This window comes from Palaemon carinicauda, chromosome 18 (assembly GCF_036898095.1).
Source record: "Palaemon carinicauda isolate YSFRI2023 chromosome 18, ASM3689809v2, whole genome shotgun sequence".
NCBI lineage: Eukaryota > Metazoa > Arthropoda > Malacostraca > Decapoda > Palaemonidae > Palaemon > Palaemon carinicauda.
In genome coordinates this window covers 15706827-15729991 of record NC_090742.1, presented here as the reverse complement: position 1 = coordinate 15729991, position 23165 = coordinate 15706827, and the positions used below count along the sequence as shown (strand labels likewise).

Here is a 23165-nt window from a genome sequence, read left to right as displayed (position 1 = left end):
TAAAGTAAAAATATCCATGAAAGTTTTACCACTAGGCGTTGTCACTGACAAGTTGCTTCCATGTGGTAAACAAGCAAAATAACCTTTTCTATTTATGCTATCATACAGGATGGGTATTTATATATAAAAAAAAAAGAAAAAAAAAATGTTAAAACAACTGGACATATGCAGTGAGAGCTTCTCTATCTTCAACAGTACAATTTGATGCAATTACGATAAATTGTATGGAAGAATGGCAATATAAAATCAATGGGGTTTTGAACAAATGACATTGATTTCCATACAATGACTATTCTCTTCTGATTGCATGAAATCAATGAGCAACTTTATAAACAAACAAAGAATCTTTAATATTCTAAATACAACATGAAGAACATAAAAAAAAAAAAAATTAGCCTAGACAAACAGTATGAGACCATTGACTAACACTAGAATTGAGGTTGCTCAAGATCACAAATATTTTGAAGTAATTTGTACTTTTCCTAACCAAACACCCTTATCCTTCAATTGTGTGTTTTCAGTTAAGCTGGATATGGCTGTTGAAACTTCAACAACATGGCAGTAGTTACTGCTAAGTGAGGAGGAGATCCCCCACCAGATACCCCACTGAGCTCCCACTTTGACCTAGGATTTGCGGAATCGTTGAGGTGGAAATCGAAACTTAAAGACCTCAGGTTTCTATAGTTACTAAAAATACAAATTATTTTTTAAAATTTGTGATTTATTCCTACAAGAATACAAACCCTTGGTCTTTAATAGAAGACTTATCCTTAGTAAGGAAGTCCCTACAACCAACTCGGTTTACTTTCCTGTGATATGTCGAGGCACTTTAGTCCAGTATATGAACAAAAGTGGCGACTCCACTCAACCGCCTAACAACCTGTACATGAAAATGAGGCAGGTGTTATGCTTGGTCACTACCAAAGACTAGTAGATGGTCAATGAAGAACCTTCAATATATCCGAGGCAGAATAAGTTATCTAAAAGTATTTTCATTATGAGAACTTCTAAATAAACTTATTGCCAAGAAAAGTTGCTCAATCATGTGGCTCATCTGCACCTATCGTCAGCTCCAATAAATAACAGAGCAACAGCTGCACCCCACGGAAGGGGATGAAAGACTTGGAAAAAAATCCAGATAATCTTACCTCTCATTCTAAACTTACACTCCGACAGGTACCTTAGACGAGATGTTTATTGTCCCAAGAAGGAGCTATGTTTGCTACAAGACCTGTTGAGCAACTACCACCGGGCCAAGGATACTGGTATCTGGGGACCTGTGTGTACTCCTGTACATAATGGAAAGAGAAGTTTATGTGGTTACCTAATTCTTGTACAGTATTTAAGAATTGTGCCCAATAGCTTCTTCCTGAGAGCTGGGATAGAACCAATATACGCGACTTTATGCGGACGAATTTGGGATGGTCCTTTCATCTCGTCAAAGCATCCCAGTAATGTCCCGGTGTAGAAGAAAGAACTGCTGCTAACGTCCAAAAGCTGCTAATGTCTTGACACACAGTATTTCTGTTTGACCTCACAAGAAGTTTAGCACTGAAAGCAGGATCCTGAGCTCCTGTACCTTGTGCCAAAACCCAACCCCAGAAAGGGGAGGATTGGTAAAACTCTGGTCCTCCCATGAAACCATGCAATGGAGTAGCCACTGTCTTTGAGACTCAGCAAGATGAGTCATCCTCTGCCCCGGTGATTAATAGCTCTTCCTCTTCTAACCGAGACATCTCAAGGCACGGGTAAAGGCGATGAAGAAAAAAGAGGAATGGGTGAAGTTACAGGGGAATGCAACTCCATAGCCTTAGTTCCTCTGTTGATCATTCACTATAGTGGAAAATGGAAATACCCTTCCTCTCAGTCCCCCATAATCCTCTAGCACAACTGAAGTGATCTCTGGTGAAGATGGCCGTGACTACCCTGAGCAACAAGCTTCAAGAGTTAAGAAGGTTGATTAGACTTCAACCAATATCAAGCTGGAAGCTCTTTCTGGACAGGAAAGTTGTACTACCTCTCTGAACTTGCCGATACGATCACCTGACAGAAAGTCTCTCTTGTTGTTGATGTGTCTATCAGCATGGCTACATACAGTAGTTTGCTTCAGCTTCTGCTTGTTTGTAAGATTCAACTTCTAATTTATCATGATACCCAGGTTGCTACAAAAAGCTAAAAGGCTACTTGATCCTATAGCAACTGCATATCCTGTTTCAGTTGAACAGGAAGTATGGGCCAATTTCAACTGGTGGCTGGATGAAGAAAACCTCCCATGGGGAGTCCCTCTCAATTCCCCGTCTCCAGATACGCAACTCTTCTTTGATGCATGGAAGGAGGGGTGAGGCCTTCAATTGGCCAACCTGATTACAATAGGTGTATGATAAGCAAAAGAAAAGCATCTGCATCTTAATCTTGTGAATACAAAAAGCTTTCCAAGAATGATTAAGGTAGCACTTGGAAGTCTTGATGAGCAACACCACTAACAAGGAAGCAAGCATATCTGAGAGGTGAACTGATGTAGAGCTATCAGTCAGAAATATTCCAGAGAAGAGGAATGTACTAGTAGATATGCTCAGTCACCAGGAGCCGGATGTAGGGTCATAAAGAAGTCATAACATCCTTGCATAGCAGAAAGGCTTATTGCATTATAGGCCTCACCAAGAATCCATCTGTTTGCAACACAGCTAAACAGGAAGCTCCCGTTCTTCTATTCTCCATCACAGATACATGGGCAGTCTTAGAAGAAACATCTATGAGGTCACATGTGGACCCCTACGCCTTTAACTAGATTTGCTGGCTGATCAACAGTGTTGATCACCTAAGGTCTCATATCAACCTACTCGGCTGCTCACAGATGGCCACAAACCATATGATATTCTGATCTGTTAGTATCTCCAGCACAGACAGCAGATTTATTCATTAATCTTAGCCTAGATACACCTTTCAAAATCTTCTAGCAGTCTTGCCCACCATGGGAAATCAGGACCCTGAAGTGAAACCTAAACCATGTTTTCAAGGCTTTTGTGCATGCCTTCGAGAAGGTAATCAGATAAAGATATGACTCTCAAGACCGTCTTTTTTGGTAACCGTAGCATTGGCAAAGTGAGTTAGCGAGTTACACGGACACTCTTGTATTAACCCACTTTGAAGGCTATAGGATCTCTTAGTTTTGTGCCAGAATTCATAACCAAAAGTTCAAAACCGTTGGCACACAATCTTGGTTCGAGATCTTCTCTATCCTCTAGCTTCATAAAATATCAGGTGGTAATCCAGAAGAGATCCTCTTTAGGTCCTGTGAGAGCTCTACAGTTCGACCTGAAAACTCAAAATCTTGGGATTCAATGTTAGCGACTTCAGCACTGCCAAAACCAGGAAAGAGGCATAAAAAACTGAGTGGGGCGAAGTACCAACTCGAACTAGAGCTCACAAAGTCAGAGGTATTGGTACCACTTCCGACTCCCATAATCTTGCAGTTGGACAGGTGACGGACCAGATTGGAAGTGCCAAACAAAATCCACAGCCTTCCATTAAAAGGAGTATGCTAATGGTATTTCAAATATTTTGTTCTTGCCCCTGTGGTAACTGCTCAAGAAGTTGAGCAGCCAGCTTAGCTTCCATATGGGCCACAAAGTATCATGCCTATGTCAAGTGTTCAATGAAAATCTGAAGGAAAGGTTGAATGACTGGGTCTTCAGTTTCTTCTTTCGTTCCCATCGCAGGGGGATTGGAGCATTCTTACAATTACTTGCTGGATTGGAAACTGATGCTGGCAAGCTGCATTTTTAAGTACCTTCCTTAATAGACTGGATCTGCAAGTAGTAGTCCGCCCCCATTCTCCCTTATCTGGGGAATAATAGTGGAATGAAAACCTACCCACTGGGCCCCATACACCAGGTTGTATTTCTTTCCAGACAGCATGTCCTCCTTGAGGTAGAAAGATCACTTCATCAACCAAGCACTGGGTACATAAGTAAGTACTGGCCAAGCACTATCAGCCTACTTATGCCAATGATATGCTGATACAAGGGTGTTGGGGTCATCTTCCTCACTTCCATATGGAAACAAAGACTGGTATATTTCAAAGAACCAATCAGTTTGTAACTAAAATACAGTATCTTCCTACCTACCAGTAAATGAGTGTCCCTAGTTTGACGAGAGGTTTGTATATGCATAAGAGCAAATACAAATATTTTTCAAATGTAATATGACAAATTCGAAGATAATTTGTATTTTTCCTAACCATACAAACCTTAGCTATTTACAAAGGGTATTACTCTTAGCAAAGCTGAAATGACGAGCCAATAGTTTTTAACAAGGGTTAATTACCCCCGCGCTAGTTAGCGGGGGGTGGGGAAGGGTAGCTTGCTACCCCTCCCCCCTCCACACACCGGTGACTTGCTTCACTTCACTTAGAGGTAGGACTTGACTTGGGGGTCAGGGATGGCGGGCACATATGTGTAAATAGCTAAGGTTTGTATGGTTAGGAAAAATACAAATTATCTTCGAATTTGTCATTTGTTCCGTAACCGAAATACAAACCACGCTATTTACAAAGGGTGACTTACTCTTTAGGAAGGGTGGAAAGTCCCCAGCCTTACTGACTTCGGCTTGCCCGGGGGCTCGATCCCTCAGTGAGCAGCACTAGAGAGAGGGAGCCCCTGTACCTCACAGGTTCCTAGCATCGCTAGGAACGAGTGGCCTACATAAGTAGTGTGAGGAGGAGAGTGTGACTCGTCCTATGAAGTTGACCTTGAGACCTTCAGATAGGAATTCTAGGATAGGACGTTCCCCATACCACCTCGTCAGGGTATGGGAGACGCAACAGTATTAAGCTTAATACTAGGAGCACAAAGAAGCATGGGTTACCTGCAGAGGTCGAGGTCAGCTATGCGAGGACCAGGATGCTGCTTCCTCAAGAGAGGGGAGAATGAAGAAAGAAGTAAGGGTCAGACATACTCTTTCATTCACACAGACTATGACCGGGTAACAACGCCCTCAACCTACTACTACTTGTCCAAAAAGGAGCCTGAGGTTAGACCAGCTGTTGTGCAGCCACCACAGGGCCAATAGAGAACGTATCGAGGCTCCTGTGGGTCACGTCTTGCAGGTAATGGGCTGTGAAGGTCGTTTGACGCTTCCAGACCCCAGCTTGAAGTACCTGCGTCACAGAGAAGTTTCTCTTGAAGGCCAGGGATGTAGCAATACCCCTGACATCGTGGGCCCGAGGGCGACGTGACGGAGGAGGGTCAGGATTCAGGGTATGGTGGATAACCCTTCGAATCCAAGCAGAGATGGTGTTCCTGGTGACCCTCCTCTTTGTCCTGCCTGTGCTCACAAACAAAGCTCGCACATGAGGACGGACTGCAGCCGTTCTCTTCAAGTAGTACCTCAGACACCTCACTGGGCATAGTAGCAGCTGGTCTGGGTCGTTTGTTACAGAACGGAGACTCGCGATCCTGAAAGAGTCGAACCGAGGATCCGGCACTCCAGGATTCTGAGTCTTGGCCACAAACTCAGGGACGAACCTGAACGTTACCTCCTCCCATCCCCTTGAATGGGCGATGTCGTACGAGAGACCATGAAGTTCACTAACTCGCTTGGCCGAGGCCAAGGCGAGTAGGAAAGCCGTCTTCCAAGACAGGTGGCGATCGGAGGCCTGGCGTAATGGCTCGAAGGGATGTCTCTTGAGAGACCTGAGGACTCGAACCACGTTCCAAGGAGGGGGTCTCACTTCCGACTGGGGGCAGGTAAGCTCATAGCTACGTATGAGTAAAGAGAGTTCTAGCGATGAAGAAATATCCACGCCCTTCAATCTGAAGGCCAAGCTTAAGGCTGAGCGATAGCCTTTCACTGCCGAGACAGAAAGGCGCATTTCTTCTCGCAGATACACAAGGAAGTCCGCTATTGCTGGAATAGTGGCATCGAGTGGAGAGATACCCCTTCCACGACACCAACCACAAAAGACTCTCCACTTCGCTTGGTAGACTCCCTCAGAGTACTTTCGCAGGTGCCGAGACATTCTCTCCGCAACCTGTTGCGAAAAGCCTCTCTCCGCGAGGAGACGCTGGATAGTCTCCAGGCGTGAAGCCGAAGCGAGGCTACGGCCCTGTGAGGGACACCGGAGTGGGGTTGTCTGAGAAGCTCGTGTCGTGGAGGAAGCTCCCTTGGGAGTTCCGTCAGGAGTTGCAGAAGGTCCGGAAACCATTCCGCGTGATGCCATAGCGGGGCTACTAGAGTCATGGAACAGTTGACCGATAGTCTGGTCCTGTTGAGCACTCTTCTCATCAGAAAGAATGGTGGGAAGGCGTACACGTCGATGTTGTCCCACCGTTGCTGGAAAGCATCTTGCCAGAGTGCCTTGGGGTCCGGGACTGGTGAGCAGTACAGGGGCAGCTTGAAGTTCAAGGCTGTCGCGAACAAGTCCACCGTCGGGGAACCCCACAAAGTCAGGACTTTGTTGGCTATCTGAGGATCCAAACACCACTCGGTACTCACTATCTGCGAAGCCCTGCTCAGACTGTCGGCGAGCACATTCCTCTTGCCAGGAATGAAGCGAGCTGATAGTGTTATTGAGTGGGTTTCGGTCCACCTTAGAGTCTCTACTGCAAGATGGGATAGCTGTTGCGAAAAAGTGCCTCCCTGCTTGTTGATATAAGCCACTACCGTGGTGTTGTCGCTCATCACCACCACGGAGTGACCCGCCAGGAACCGTTGGAACTGTTGAAGGGCCAGAAAGACGGCCTTCAATTCTAGCAGGTTGATGTGTAGGCACTTTTCTGATTCTGACCAAAGGCCTGAGGCCCTCTGGTTCAGAACGTGCGCCCCCCACCCTTCTTTTGACGCGTCCGAAAACAGAGTCAATTCCGGGGGGAGGACGAGAAGACTCACTCCCTTTCGCAGGTTCTCGTCGGCCAGCCACCACCGCAAGTCCGTCTGTTCCAGAGACCCCATTGGGATCAGAATGTCCGGGGAATCGGATCCTTGATTCCACCGGGACTTGAGCCGCCATTGAAGGGATCTCATCCTGAGGCGGCTGTTTGGAACCAAACGGGCCAGGGAGGATAGGTGGCCTAAGAGACGCAACCACGATTGGGCGGGGAGTTCTTTTCGCCTGAGGAAAGGTTCCGCCACCCTCCTCAGCCTTGCTATCCGGTCGTCTGATGGAAAGGCTTTGTGGAGATTGGTGTCTATTAGCATGCCTAGATAAACCAGTCGTTGGGACGGCTGCAGAGAGGACTTCTCGAGGTTTACCACGATCCCCAGATCCTGGCAAAGATCTAGAAGCCTGTCTCGGTGTCGAAGAAGGGTCGACTCCGAGTGTGCTAGGATCAGCCAATCGTCTAGGTAACGAAGGAGACGAATGCCGTTCCTGTGCGCCCAAGTCGAAATCAGGGTGAACACTCTGGTGAACACCTGAGGAGCTGTGGAGAGACCGAAACACAGCACCTTGAACTGGTAGATCTTGTTGTCTAGGCAGAATCTCGGGTACTTCCTGGAAGACGGATGGATTGGGATCTGGAAGTACGCATCCTTTAGATCCAGTGTACACATGAAGTCTTGTGGTCTCACCGCAAGTCTGACCGTGTCTGCTGTCTCCATCCTGAACCGGGTTTGTTTGACAAACCTGTTCAGAGCCGAGAGATCGATGACGGGTCTCCAGCCTCCAGTAGCCTTCTTTACAAGAAAGAGTCGACTGAAGAAGCCTGGAGAGCCGTCCACGACCTCCTGGAGAGCACCCTTCTCGAACATGGTCTCGACTTCGGCCTGAAGGGCCAACCCCTTTGCCGATCCTATGGCATAGGAGCTCAACGACACTGGATTCGCTGTCAGGGGAGGCTGAGATGACGTGAACGGGACGCGATAACCTTGGCCGATCACTGAGACCGTCAAAGCATTGGCCCCGTGATGTTGCCACCTGCGGACGCAACGCTGAAGGCATCCCCCCACAGGTGGACACGCAGGGGGACTGCCACCCCTAGGGCTTGCGGCTACGGCCGCCACCCCTAGAAGTCTTGCCTCCCCTGGAGGACTTACCGCCCCTCTTGACCTTGGCTGGAAAGGGCTGGGGCTTAGACACCACTTTCTTAGCTGCCGGTGCCTGTTTGGGAGCCTTACGAGGCTGTTGCTGCTGTTGTGGCGGGGCTGGAGGCTTATAGGGCCGAGTTGTAAGGGCCCTGTGGAGGAGGGAGTCCGTGCTGGATTTCCTCCACCTCTCAGCCGTTCGCTCCAAGTCTTGAGGCTCAAACAGGCTCTCCCCCAGGAGGGAGGCATGTCGGAGCCTACACACATCTACGGCGGGGACCTTCGGATGGAATCTCTCGGACACAGCATCGCGACGCTTCAACACCGAGTTGGCCCACAGGGTGGTAACCTGGTGCGCCAAAAACTCGATGGAGCGGGTGCCCGAGAGCAAGAAGGTCTCTAGGGCCTTCCTATTGGTCTCCTTGGACAAGTCCTCCGATCGCAATAGGATGCCCAGAGATCCTAACCAGAAGTCCAGCCACGAAGTGGCCTGCATGGCACACTTAGCGACCTTCTCGTGGTTAAGGATCTCTGCCGCCGAGAACGACACCTGCCGGGCAGAGAGTTTCTCCAAGGGAACTCCCTTCGCCAGCTCCTCCACAGAGTGATGGAGAGGAAGAGCGAGGTTGTGCTCACCCAGGATCTCGAAATACCTCCTCTGCTGAAGGCGAGGAAGAGGGATGAGTTTGTTCCCGGCAGTGGAACGACTGGAGGAGGCAAGAAGTGCGAGCTGAGCATTGGCCCTCGCTCTGGCACTCTTCAGCCCCCGAGACCAGGGCAGAGCTGCACTGGTCTTAGGGGCCTTCCGAACATCAAACACTTCATCCAGAATCGTGTCTTTGCCTTCACGGGGGGGGATGACTGGATCCGTAAGACTGTTAAGTTGCCTTATCAGGCTTAGGACCTGCCAGAAGGCATGTTCGGACTCTTGCTGTTCTCCTCCCTGCGGGCTGGCAGCTAAGTCTCCTGCCCCAGGAATCTCTTCCTGGGGTGATACGTGGACATTCCCCTGGGTAGTCGTGGGTTCCTGACGAATCCTTGCAGAGGATTTAGGGATGGTCTTGGAATCCTTGGGTTCCCTCCTGGGAGGGATACAGGATCCCAACAACGAGGTTCGAGGGGCCCCTTCCTCATGAGACGATTCTCCTGCCTGAAGCGAAGTCTCCACCCCTGGTGCCGAGGGGAAGACTACCGCCCCACTGGACTCACCTGAGGACGGAAAGGCCTCGTCCACGGGAGAAGGAGAGAGTACTCGTGCAGGAGAGGGGACCCTCGAAACCGACCTCTTGGGAACCAACTTCGCCCTGGGGGAAGTCACCACGAAGTCCACTCCTCTCTTTCTCTTCAGCGTAGGAGAGACAGCCGCTGGTTTGTTACCCTGGCCGGCGAGTGCTGGTTTCATAACCCTCACTAACGCTCGTGCCAGTGGACCAAACCAAGTCTGCTGCTCAAAGGACACAGAGTCCGAAATCCTCGCTAAGGTGAAAGGGATCGGGCGATCCTTCGGAGTGGACACGACGGTACCTGCCTGAAAAGAAGGTGGGGAAGAATGCTGTACTGACCTGTCTTCGTCCTGCAATACCAACCTGTGCTACCACCGGCTGTGGAATTCGCCGCGAACTATGGTCGCGCGAGGGCGAACGGTCGCGCGAGGGCGAACGGTCGCGCGGGCGCGCAGGCGAGCGGTCGCGCGGGCGAGCGATCGCGCGGGCATGAGGGTGGGCAGGTAAATGAACACGTGTCCGAGGCGACGAACGCAAGCGATGGCGCGACGGCGAGGGATCGTGCTGCCGCGTAGGTGAAGAAGATCGCTGGCGATAATGACCGCGAGATGGTAAGCGATGGCGAGCAGCATGTGTAGGTGAATGATCGCGTGATAGGGTGCGATGGTGATCAGCATCCGCAAGAGGGCGGTCGTTCAGGTTTGTGCGATGAGGAGCAGCATGCGTAAGCGGGCGATCGTGCAGGGTTGTGCGATGGCGAGCAGCATGCGCAGGTGAATGATCGCGTGAAAGGGTGCGATGGTGATCAGCATCCGCAGGAGGGTGATCGTTCAGGGTTGTGCGATGAGGAGCAGCATGCGTAAGCGGGCGATCGTGCAGGGTTGTGCGATGGCGAGCAGCATGCGCAGGTGAATGATCGCGTGAAAGGGTGCGATGGTGATCAGCATCCGCAGGAGGGCGATCGTTCAGGGTAGTGCGATGAGCAGCAGCATGCGTAAACGGGCGATCATGCAGGGTCGTGCGATGGCGAGCAGCATGTGTAGGTGATCGCTGGCGAGCAGAAGGTCGACGCGTGTCATGTGAGAGGACAGGTGGTGTGGCGCGTTCACGAGCAGGAACGGGAAGATCGCTGGCGCGTTGGCGAATATGTGTTTCTGACACACGCGCAGCACGATGTTGCGTAGCCACAGGACCAGGTGGGTGGTGAGCAGGGAGTTCAGCAGGAACTAAAGGGTGGTCAGAGACCGCAGGGCGATGGTCCTCAAATGAGCGCTGACGAGCAGGAGAGCGCTGGCGAGGGGGGCGAACATCAGGAGAGAGCCGACGAGCAGGTGAGCGTCGGCGAGCAGGAGAGTCTTGGCGAGCAGGAGATCGCTGGCGAGCAGGAGAGCGCTTGTGCGCTAGCCCTGCTCGCGTAAGGGAAGAATCCCTTAGCCCCGAAGGGACCGTTGCCCGTCGGGTGACGAGTTCTTCAGAAGGCGAAGATCCGGCAGGAGATGGTGAGCGGTCTGCAGAGAGGTTCAAGGAGGGCGGAGCAGTCGGTTGAGGCTGACGAGGAGAGTCCCCCCCGGAGGACGAAGACCCAAAAAGGCGCCTCTTAGTCCCCCTGTAAGGGGAAGGGAGGCACTTGTGGCGTAGAGGGCGGTGAGCCTTACGGCGGAGGCGGCCTCGGGGGAGATCGTCGGGACCATCGGTCCTCCGAAGGGGAGTCTCCGTCAAAGCACTTCCCTCAGAAGGAAGCTGGGCAGCAGTCGAGACCGAAGGACTCACTTCCCCCTTCGAAGGATGCACGGAAGGAGGAGGAGAGCCTAGAGCACCATCACCAGCAACAGCACCTGCGTCGGAAGGCCCAGCCACGTCGGAGGCCTCTGTCACCACGACGTCGACAATAGACAGAGGGTCTACCTCCGCTACCACCGGCGACTGTTTAACAGCGGCCCCCAACGAGACAAGGTCAATAAGAGCGACCCTGGAGGGCAAGCCCTTAAGCCCCAGGGACGACCAAATCTGTAAAAGATCATCACTGGATAAGGCATTATTATCAATAACCTCCCCCGGAGGAGGAGGGGGAACCGCCTCGCTATGGGAGGCGACGCCCTCTCCCCCCTCTCCCCCCACCGAAGGTAGGGAAACAGAACAAGGGCCTGCGCTCCCACTCGGACGACTCTCCTTAGGAGGCGGACGAGGGGGAGCTTCGGAGGAGGTTTGGGCGGCGGAAGAAGAGTCCCGAGAACCTTCCTCCTTCAAGGCTAACCCCGGAGGAGAACGGTCTCTCTTGGACTTCTTCTTACGCCGACGGCCAAACCTCTCCCACAGGGAGGCAGACCACTCCCTGCACTCACGGCACATGTTATCCTGGTCGCACCGTCGGCCCCGACATTGAGGGCAGAGGGTGTGAGGATCCGTAATCACGTCCGACATGAAAGTCCCACAAGGACGGCCAGCAACTCCAGGGCATGTACGCATATTAAATAAAAGAAAATAACTGAAGGTCAACTTCCAACCAATCACACAAGCTGAAAAGAAAAAGAAGAAAATTAAAGGCTGTCACGAAGGCGATGAACAGACACGTCTGATCCCCGCCGAGCCAAAAGTGAAGTGAAGCAAGTCACCGGTGTGTGGAGGGGGGAGGGGTAGCAAGCTACCCTTCCCCACCCCCCACTAACTAGCGTGGGGGTAATTAACCCTCGTTAAAAACTATTGGCTCGTCATTTCAGCTTCGCTAAGAGTAATACCCTTTGTAAATAGCGTGGTTTGTATTTCGGTTACGGAACAATTATCCTTTTCCAAGCTGTACAAACCTGAATCCATTAAATTTATGTTCCCATCTTAACTGTTGACAGGAAGGTGGGCAAGGCTACTAGCCTGCACTCATCACCTGTCATTAATTACTTTGTTAATGATTTCAACTGTCGTTTTAGCTCTTCCGAAGACATACCTTATTATAATGGGCTTATGTTTGTATAGCTAGGAAATATACAAATTACTTTTAAAATGTTTTAATTCGTTAATCCCTTGTAACCTTCCCATGCTAACCAATAATGGGGGACCACAGTAAGAAACCAATCAGTTAAGTTTGTGGGAGGCCAGAGGCACAAAAATCCCTCTCACAATCACAAATGGGGGATGAATAATAATTTGAGTATTCTTGCATAGGGATAGTTAAATTTTATTTATGATTTATCATGTATTACGTCATATCGGATAGGGGAGGGCAAACCTGTTAACCAGGATATGACAGCTTAGGTCAAGTTGTAGACAGCTGACACCTTTACGGTACGGAAGACCAAAGTCAGTAACCTGGGTTAGGTTAGGGGATGTTGATATTCTTCCCTATATCATAATCTTTATATTTACAAATTAGCCAGACCCAAGTACCAAGTTTCACAGGGTGGTCCCCCATTATTGTTAAGCTTACGGGGTGTATAACGGCCAGAAATGAATCACTTAAATGTAATCAAAATCACATCCTTAGGTTATCAGAGCTAGAGTTGCCATAAAGATTCCGTGTGAAATAGGCCCCTGATGACGTCATTGCCAATCATGATCTCCCACGTTACCAGTGGTCAAAATATATCCCCTTACAAATTTTAAACTAAACTAAGATATAATCCCTTTCAGGGAATGTGTTATGAAAGCTGTTGAAGCAGGAGACATGATTAGCTATGATGTCATTAAGGGGTGGGGTGGGGTATATGCATAATAGTGGCCACCTATATGTATGATGACGGGATTGACGGCTGACTTAGAATACGGCAGTGTAAGGGGGTCACGGCCCCCGTTAGGTAAGTAGTTAAGGCCGCAGCTTGTACGTTAGGTTAAGGGGAGGGGGGGCAAGTTTAGGTTAGTTAATGTCAATTTTTTATGCAGGCTGGAGGAACTGGCCGCTGATATACAAAGGCTCCGTGGAGCTTATTTTGCCCTGAATCTCTACAGCGACTATACACAAAGTACCTTTATCCTCCTATTCAAGGTTTCAAGCAAGCATGACATTCATGAGTAAACATGTTCTTTTTATCAACATTACAAGTATGATCTTTGTGACATTTCCCGATTATCATTTAGAGACAAGAAATACAAAACATGGCATCTGTCAAAAGCGTCCTGTATTTTGACACATCCTATGACGTCCCTACCATAAGGTAGCCTATTAACTACTGTACGTTCTGCCGGTAGCTTAGGATACCTTACATAACAGGTATATAACAATGTACTACAGTATAAGGTCTAAGAATACAAGCAAAATTTCTTTGGCATACAATAAACGAAAGCAACACAAAATGAAATCAAAGATAAGGCCCATTCATAACCTTACACTGGCTTATCGTACCTATCCTACACGGCCCTATCCTACAATAACATTATCCTATCCACTGCACGAATGGTTGGCGGAAAGACTTTTAAAGTATTCACTTACAGGTTGTGTCAGATAACAATACAACAGAGGGACTTTATCAAACTCTCGGCCGGTAAAAAAAGTTGTCAACTAAAGTAGGATACGTCATCAAGGAACAACAACCACCTCCATATATGTAAAAGGATAGGTCTCGATTCTGCTTGAGCGGGGTCCACAGAAATCAGCTGATAAATTTAGCAGAAGAAGAAGACGAGCGTTGAAAAGTCAATACTAGTCCCACAATGCCGTTGGGCCGGTGACAGCTGAGGATCAGACGAACATTTCATGAAATGATTTCTATCTAATCTTGTGTACTCTGTAATTGGCTATGGCAATTATTTCTGGCTTATTAGTTCATATTTCATTAGCATAGATTGTCATTTGGGTTGGGAGGTCGGGCCGGTGACAGCTGAGGATCAGAACATTTCATGAAATGAGTTCTAGTTAATCTTGCATACTCTGTAATCGGCTATGGCAATTATTTCTAGCTTATTAATTCATATTCCATTGGCATAGATTGTCATTTGGGATGGATGGCTAAGAGTTTAGTTCATGGTTTTACAATGACTGCAACACACTTCACGTGAGCACACCACGATCAGGTGCGAAGTTGCGAACTGCGATTTTAATTTGCTAAGATCAGACAGGACATCATTACCAGGTTCAATCTAACCTGAGAGCACTTCTATTATCCCCATCGCTCTTATTATATATTGAGCCCCTTCATTTTCCGGGCTAAGTCACTGATATTGTACGGGGCGCACATAACACAGCTTAGATAACCTGCATATGTTTTAATGTTGCATGTCAAGTTCAGTCTTCATAGTTATAATAACCTCCCCTGCACTGCGCTATATCCTTCTATATATCCATTCTACCTTAACTTCCCATGAATCTCAGCTTCACCATGCTGTTTTATAGCAAGATTCTTCTCTATTCCCTTGCTTATCTTATCCGTTATTTCATCTTTAAGTTTTACTGTTTGGTACGTTTTTACTTCCTCCTCTTTTTTTCATATTTGTCTACATATTTTTGTCACGCTTCACTCCGTCTCTGTATTTCTATAAGGTTTTCTAACCTGATCTTCTACAATCTCTTTCACTACAGTTTCCTTCAGTAGTTGCTATGATGTGATAAAACATAAGCTTTTTTTATATTCACTATTATTTCCTACTTTCAGCTATCATGTTTCTTTAAGGGCAAATATGATTTTAATTTTTACGCATAAGAATTCATAGTTTAATTCGTACTTCCATGGCCAAATCCCCCTCGTTATTATTATCATTATCATTACACTACAATCTTAGTTGAAAAACCAGGATGCTACTAGGGCTATGACTCCAACAAGGAAAGCAGCCCAGTAAGGAAAGAGAATTAATAAAACATATAACAGAAGTAGTGAATAAAAATTATAGAATATTTAAGATAAGTAACATTAAAAAAAAGATCTATCACATACAAACTATGACAGGGACCTTGACCCTTGATCTTGACCTTCCAAAATGTAATAATTTCCAGCTTTTTACATTAGTTAATCCCTGCAAGTTTCATTACTCTACGATTAAAATTGTGGCCAGTAAGTTGTTCATAAGCAGACATACGCAAACACATACAGGGGCGAAAACATAACCTCCTTCCTACTTCATTGGCGGAGGTAATAAAATTGATATAGCTTATAGGGGCGTACCTAGCCATTTGTGGGACCACGAGCAGAGAACAGAGAGCCCCATCCCATTCCCGTTACCCTTGTGAGTTGGTGGTAATTTTAAAAGTATACTTACTTTTATTTTCTGACTTTGCTTTGGAGGCCCAGGGAACATTTTCTAAAGGACAACCCCGGCCCTTAGCTACGCCATGAGGGATTAGCTTATATAATATATAGATTGGACGTGATCATAGATTAATAATTCGTAAATCGTCTACATTTTCACGTTCCTCGAGTGTTAAGCTCCCTGGCATGAATTATCCGTTATCAATGATACGGTATCAGTTTTATCCCGTATATCTAATCCGATTTAAACAAGGCTGCTGTAACTCAGCCTACATGTTACAATTTAGCTTTCCGTCTGTCATATTGAAATATGCTTATAATTCTTACTTGTCTAACAATTTTATGCATTAAATATGCAATACATAAAATAAGCGTCATAACATCATTCTTTAAAACACGATGCTTATTGCAAAAATTGAAGCACAAATTCACGTTAATTGTATATGCAACAATGCACGTCGTACGAGGTCCTGGTGTTTGGTCGCTTACGCACCAAACAAGTGTTGCGTGCTGCAATTTACTGTTTTATCTTTTATTATGAAATACACATTTACAATCTTACAATTTATAACATATATACATCATTGTATATATAAATATTTTTTTAGTGTATTTACAATTGAAATATTTACTATTTATCTAAATATGTTTTTAAATCAAAGTCGTTTCAAGCACTACGTGCAGACAAAGATAAGGTGAGTTACATGGCGGTCCCGTTTTCTACACTCACGCTCATGACGTCACCTGGATAGTTCAGCCAGGCGACATATAGGTGGGAAATATGCAGTTTTTTTTTTTTTTTTTTTTTTTTTTTTTTTTTTTTTTTTTTTTTTTTTTTTTCTTTTAACAGGCGTTCTTGTTTTCTTTTGCATTGACAGATTCATAATAGTTATGTTTGTAATGTATGGTTGCTCCAATTCTTATAAGACCACTGTAACTGTTGGTGGTGAAAAGTAAATAGATTTCCCCGTTTCCCAAAAGATGCAGAACTAAGTAAGAAGTAGGTGAATATATGCAAAGAAAATGATGGTATCAATCCCAAATATGCAGTAATTTGTTCGTCACATTTCCTACCCAATGATTTTTCCAGAAACCATAGGCACGAGTTGCTCAATTGTTGCCCTAAGACTGCCATACTGACATAAAATCTTTATAATAATGTAATTACTATTGGGGTTCGGGTAAGCCTATCACTAATATCTCGTCACTTTAGTTTCATTTACTAGGCATATGTTGCATTTAGCATTTTGGGCAACTAGGTGAACTGTATATGAATAGGCTCACTTAAAAAAAAACATGAGAATATATGGATATATCAATCATATTCCTCATCCAAGTAAATATTTAGCTACGATGAGAAGAATGTTTCTGAAGATGAGAGAGAGAGAGAGAGAGAGAGAGAGAGAGAGAGAGAGAGAGAGAGAGAGAGAGAGAGAGAGAGAGAGAGAGAATTTTACAAGAAAAGTTTTCGTATGTATAAATACTATTATTTAACCTTCAGATTATAATAAATAATAAATTTTGTTACTTCGAAATTTTTGAAAAGTTTTCGTCTTGGCAGAACCACCCCATCTAATCAACTTGATTCAAAATTATTTAAAAGACTATGGTTTTCAGGTTGGAGATAAAATCATTATCTCAAAATCTATGTAAAACATCGTACCTTTATCAGTAAATAATCTCAAAATATACTACAAAATTAATGAGTCACTTGAACGTGTGAGGTTATAAACGTCAATGTGAGAAACAGCAGTTCAGCTACTCACTTCCTTAGTGGCTTATTACATCAAATTTTGTAGTAACAAAGGCTTATTGAAATGACAGTTTTGTAATGAAACATTGGATCTTATATCTTTGATTTTTAGTTGGTTTGGCTTGAATAACTTGTAAATGAAGTATGTCGTAAAGAAAGGTAGAGGTGCTTTCTCGAACTGTCCACGTCAAGTTGAAATAGATGCTATATTTTGTTATTAATGCTAAAGTGAAAGACAAAAAGGTTTCGTCCCATTAAAAGGATTATCGTTTAACACGTTGCATGGTCTGTAAGGATTACAGTTCTTGATGACAAGACGGCTATGTCAAGACACAGTCGAACATCCCTTTTCTTACATAAGACAAATTGGTCATTGCCACGATCATCCGTAACCTTTGGAGTTTCAATATATACTACGGTTATACATAGTAAGTAAAGAGAATAATTAACGAGTTAAGGTCTTGATATTTGTAATAATGATGAAGCTACTGTACATCTTGTGTCATTACAGAGTGCTTAAATATAAGTGGTTCATGTCAAAGGTTAAATATTGCTCCCAATCATCTAGATTCCGAGTTATATATCTCTGAGTGTCTCATGAAGCACCTTCTTTCTGTTAACAATGAGACCGAGGCAGGAAAATCAAGTAAAAGATTTAAGAGAGATAAAACCTGAAACACTGATAGGATACGAGTCCTTAAGTTCTTTGATGGGAGGGTTCGTGGCTTTTAAATTTAGAAATAAGTATACATCATTAGGGTCAGTTTATGTAGATGAAAGTCGATAATAGGATATCACTTGTGAAGAAAAAGGTATTATATAGGTCATGTAATCAGTTTAGAGAAAATCTACAAATATGCAATATTTATTCAAAATTTCCCATGGTCATGGTCTAAAACCAGGAGTCAAAGCCGTTTCATATCTTATTGATATATTCAAAGCCATCAATATTGATGTTCCCAAGGAGGTAATGAGATTTTTATTATTAGAAGTTGGCTAAATTTTAGAATAGAAATAAACTAAGAAGGAAAATGTTCATAGCAAAGTTGTGAAAAAAAGATAGAAGAAATTGTTCAGTAATATTGAAAACTTATTTCATTGAAATGAGAGAGAGAGAGAGAGAGAGAGAGAGAGAGAGAGAGAGAGAGAGAGAGAGAGAGAGAGAGAGAGAGAGAGAGAGAGAGAGAGAGAGAGAAATATATTAAGATTTTTAATGAAATATAGGAATGTATTTTGGTATTATAGTCATAAAGACATTAATATCAGCCTAATTCCATAAATGCAATGTCCGGAATCCAAAAATAGGCACAAATAATAAGGCTGTTTGTACAGGACGGCTCTCAAATAAACGCTCGGAACTCTCCAGGTGACGTCACAGAGCACAGCCGAGCTCCCGGCACCATGCGCGGTAACTCACCTTATCTTATTCCATCTTGGTGCAGACCATCATGACTCACATGCATGTTCACGTAAGCCGTGTTTCTCGTTTAATCACGTCAACTCATGTTTTTTATATGTATCTAATCCACAATCGCCTACAAGCAATGAACTGTGTCAATTCTACACTTGATCTTTGCATCTATGAGTCTAGCTTTAAAGGCTATTCATGACTGGCAGAAGCAAAGGACATTGACATTGCCCTTGCAAGTAGGACAATGCCCGAGAGACTTACCATATATATATATATATATATATATATATATATATATATATATATATATATATATATATATATATATATAATATACATTATATATATATATATATATATATATATATATATGATATATATTACACACACACACACACACACACACACACACACATATATATATATATATATATATATATATATATATATATATATATATATATATATATATATATATGATATATATTACACACACACACACACACACACACACACACATATATATATATATATATATATATATATATATATATATATATATATATATATATATATATATATATACATATATACATATATATATATATATATATATATATATATATATATATATATATATATATATATATATATATATACACACACATATATATATATATATATATATATATATATATATATATATATATATATATATATATATATATCTTTATATATAATATATACAGTATACATATACATATATAACTATATATACATATTATATATATATATATATATATATATATATATATATATATATTCATATATATATTTATAATATATATATATATATATATATATATATATATATATATATATGTATATATATACATATAGATGTACATAGATACATACATTATATATATATATATATATATATATATATATATATATATATATATATATATATATATATATATATATATATATATATACATGGCCAGTCTCAAGGGCATTGTCCTACTTGCAGGGGCAATGTCACACTGTTAAACATTTGCCAGAAAAATAACGGTAAATGCCTGGTAACATTTAATCCAGGATTTTTGTCATTTTAAAAACGGATATATTGACGTTAAGGAATGATATCGCGATCACCAACCTTTGGAAGATAATAACAAAGTCAGGTAAAATTATGGTTCCTGTATTTTACTGTATAATTTTACGGAGAATTTTCGAATAAAAACGTTTTTTTTTTAACAGTGTAGGTTACATGTGATCAACGCCCATGCCCCTCTCCACCCTATCTAGGACCAGAGAGGGCCAGGTAATGGCTGCTGGTGACTCAGCAGGTAGCGCTATAAGGCTCCCCCAAATACCCAATCCTTTGCCAACAACGACCAAAGGAACGCACGAGTTTTGAGCGGGACTCGAACCCAGTCTGGCGATGACCAGACAGGGACATTTCCAATAGGCCGCCACTGATTTTGCTGATCAGTATATCTATAATAATTTACTTTTTTGTTTTTTTCTAATATTCTTCTTCTTTGTCTTCTGATCTGTTGACGTTCTCATTTGGCAAGATGTGTTAGTGGTGCCAACGCTATCCATTACAACAATAATTCTTAGTACAAGGGCATTTCTTATTTTGACTGAACACCTTAGCCTCATTTCAGTAAGCATTCGAAGACTGGCCTGATCCCCTGCCAAGTTCAGTGCTACTTTTCAAGAAAGTAACATGCCTCTATAGTCTTAACAGCCCACGGTTTCTTTGGAAAATGCATCTTTAACTTAAGTTTCTTAGTTATATTTCCCTATCGTTTGGAATTTTTGAATTTTCAGATATTATATCATAATGATAATTCTTATTTGTTTTCTTTATTTATTTATTTTGCACAAGAATGGTTGTTATCTACAGTTTCAAACATAAGCAGATGGAAGTTGATGGATATTTTCATAGTAATAGATTACATCGAGTGGAAGAGTTGCAAGACCCAGGCTTACATGGTTGAGGACTATGAAGCGTGAAGTAAGAGATGATGATGAATGGAGAAGTATTGGTTAAAAGCTCAAGATAATGACGACTGGCGAAATCTAACCGAGGCCCTTTGCGTCAATGGGCATAGGAGGAGATGATGATGATAATGATTTGTTGTTGGACACCATAGTGATTACAGGATATGTTACATTCATGTAGCCCCCTCTGGCGTTCCTCAGGGAAGGGATCCTCTGCTTTACTCTTTTTCTAGTATATACACACATGTTTCAACCTTGAAAACAAATTTAGTGCTTATGCAGGTGATACTACTCTCTTTGCCTCGATCCCATCAACGGAGTTTAGGGCTGGGGATTCCGAAATTCTTAACAGAGATCTATAATTAAAATTCGTGAATATGGCATATTACGGAGGATGAAGTTGGATCCAAACAAAATTCATGTTATATAAGATTGATAGGAAGTCTGTGAAACTGGATACTCCCCGCCAAGATCTTAAAATCTACAGTTTTTCTTTAACTGCATACACCTCATTTAAAATTTTAAGTGTAATTCTTGACTGAAAATTCACCTTTGGGAATCACCTGCCTTTTCCTCAATTGCGCAAATAATCGACGTATTGATTAAATATCTAAAGATTAAGGGGACTTATCTATTTTCAGGAAATATTTAAGTCCTTCAATCCTACCATAATCTGAATATTGTTTCCACATTAAGTCTCCAGCAGTTGGTCCTAATTAGACAAAAACTAAAGATTTGTTAAAATAAATAACCCTGACCTGAGTATCTACGAAACCGTCATTGAATTAGCTCTTCAAATGCCATATGAGATTTTTCATAATTCTGACTATCCCTTGCATTCAGATCTTCCCAGACGACCAACCACTGCATAATATAAGTCTTACATTTATTTTGTAAGGCTGAATGCTACAAAGTATTCTAAAAATTTCATTCAGGCTGTGATGAAGTTGTAGAACGATCTTCCCAATCGAATAGTTAAATCAAATTAATTCCGAAAGTTCAAACGTGGTTCAAAGTTGTTAGAAAGTTGAAGACATCTTTCTTCTTCTTCTTCCCTTTACCTCCTCCCTGGCAGAGACGACTGGAGAAGTTTAACCGAGGCTTTTTGTGTCAATAGACCTAGGATGAGATGAAAATATCTCATTTCATATATTGTTATCCGTTATTCATATAACATTGTTGTTTATCATGATTTCCTTATTGCTGTATTTCTCATTGATTCTTCTTTATCCCCCCTTTTCTTTTCCGCATTGACCAATATTGAAGGTTGTGGTTGCCGATGTGGTAACGTCCCTGACTGGTGAACGCCAGACTAGGGTTCGAGTCTCGCTCAAACTCGTTTGCTTCTTCGGTCGCTGCAACCGCACCATCCTTGTGAGCTAAAGATGCGGGGTTTGGGGGGAGCCTATAGGTATATCTGCTGAGTCATCAGCAGCCATTGCCTGGCTTTCCTTGGTCATAGCTTGGGTGGAGAGGGGCTTGGGCGCTGATCATATCGCAGTAAATATGGTCAGTCTCTAGGGCGTTGTCCTGCTTGATAGGCCAATGTCACTGTCCCTTGCCCTTGCTATTCATGAGTAGCCTTTAAACCTTTAATGCTTGTAGCCTATCCGTTTGCTTTTCAAAATAGGGTTGCAGCTTGGCTTGTAATAATAATAATAATAATAATAATAATAATAATAATAATAATAATAATAATAATAATGAAATTTTTCTATTCATTTCAAAAAGTTAATTACAAAATTAACGCCCCTGAGCCAGCAATTATTTTTAATCAAACATGTTTGAAAGAGTGTTTACTCCGGAAATAGAAAAAACAACAACAAAAACAACAACAATAATAATAATGATAATAATAATAATAATAATAATAATAATAATAATAATAATAATAATAATAATTAACCTTTTTTACCTTTTTTATTGTTTATATTAAAAGGTTTATTACAAAACTAACACCACTGGGTAGCAATTACTGCTAATAAAACTTATTTGAAAGAGTGTTTACTCCCGAAATACAACAACATCAATAACAACAATAATGATAATAATCTATGGTAATAGAAGTAGCACAGTAGTAGTCGTAGTAGTAAAAAAAAACTATACATTATATTTTACGCTATTCTAAGAGATCACTTTACGAGAGTCAAATGTCAAGAGGATCTCTCCGTGAACCCTCTTTCCATCACCTCGTATTTCACACCGAAATTCCACATTGAAATTAACACGGACGGAGGCCCCGTTTGAACGGCTAATGCATCTCACTTAAAACCCTCGTTTAAACAGAATCAACGCCATACTTTAAAATTCCTGCTCCAAAGAACGTAGTCTGCATCTCTCGTCCAGATACCATAAACACATCTTTAAGAACTTGAAGAAGTCACTTAATCCGTTTATGATGGACATCGTCGCCCGTGGTGGAATGCTATTCCAACCTAAACACATGTGGGATACGTAATTGTCCACCTCATGGGGTTATAATACTTTTATGCAGTGATTCTCAGCGCGAGAAAGAGGCGTTTAACGATGTACTAAAACTCGGTGGTTAAGCCGTTGACGAATGTAAATAAACA

General features: G+C 43.1%; 2 protein-coding genes across 2 annotated transcripts in view; one reads left to right on the top strand and one right to left on the bottom strand.

Annotated features, from left to right (window-relative positions):
• The window catches only part of LOC137657972 (mitochondrial Rho GTPase-like), a 65349-nt gene extending 51757 nt beyond the window's left edge, over window positions 1-13592 (bottom strand). The window contains exon 1 of the mRNA XM_068392694.1: window positions 13576-13592. The gene's annotated coding sequence lies outside the window, so the exon portion shown is untranslated. The remainder of the gene's footprint in view (window positions 1-13575) is intronic.
• LOC137657634 (YTH domain-containing protein 1-like) overlaps window positions 1-23165 on the top strand; it is a 165040-nt gene that overhangs the window by 55408 nt on the left and 86467 nt on the right. The window lies entirely within an intron of this gene.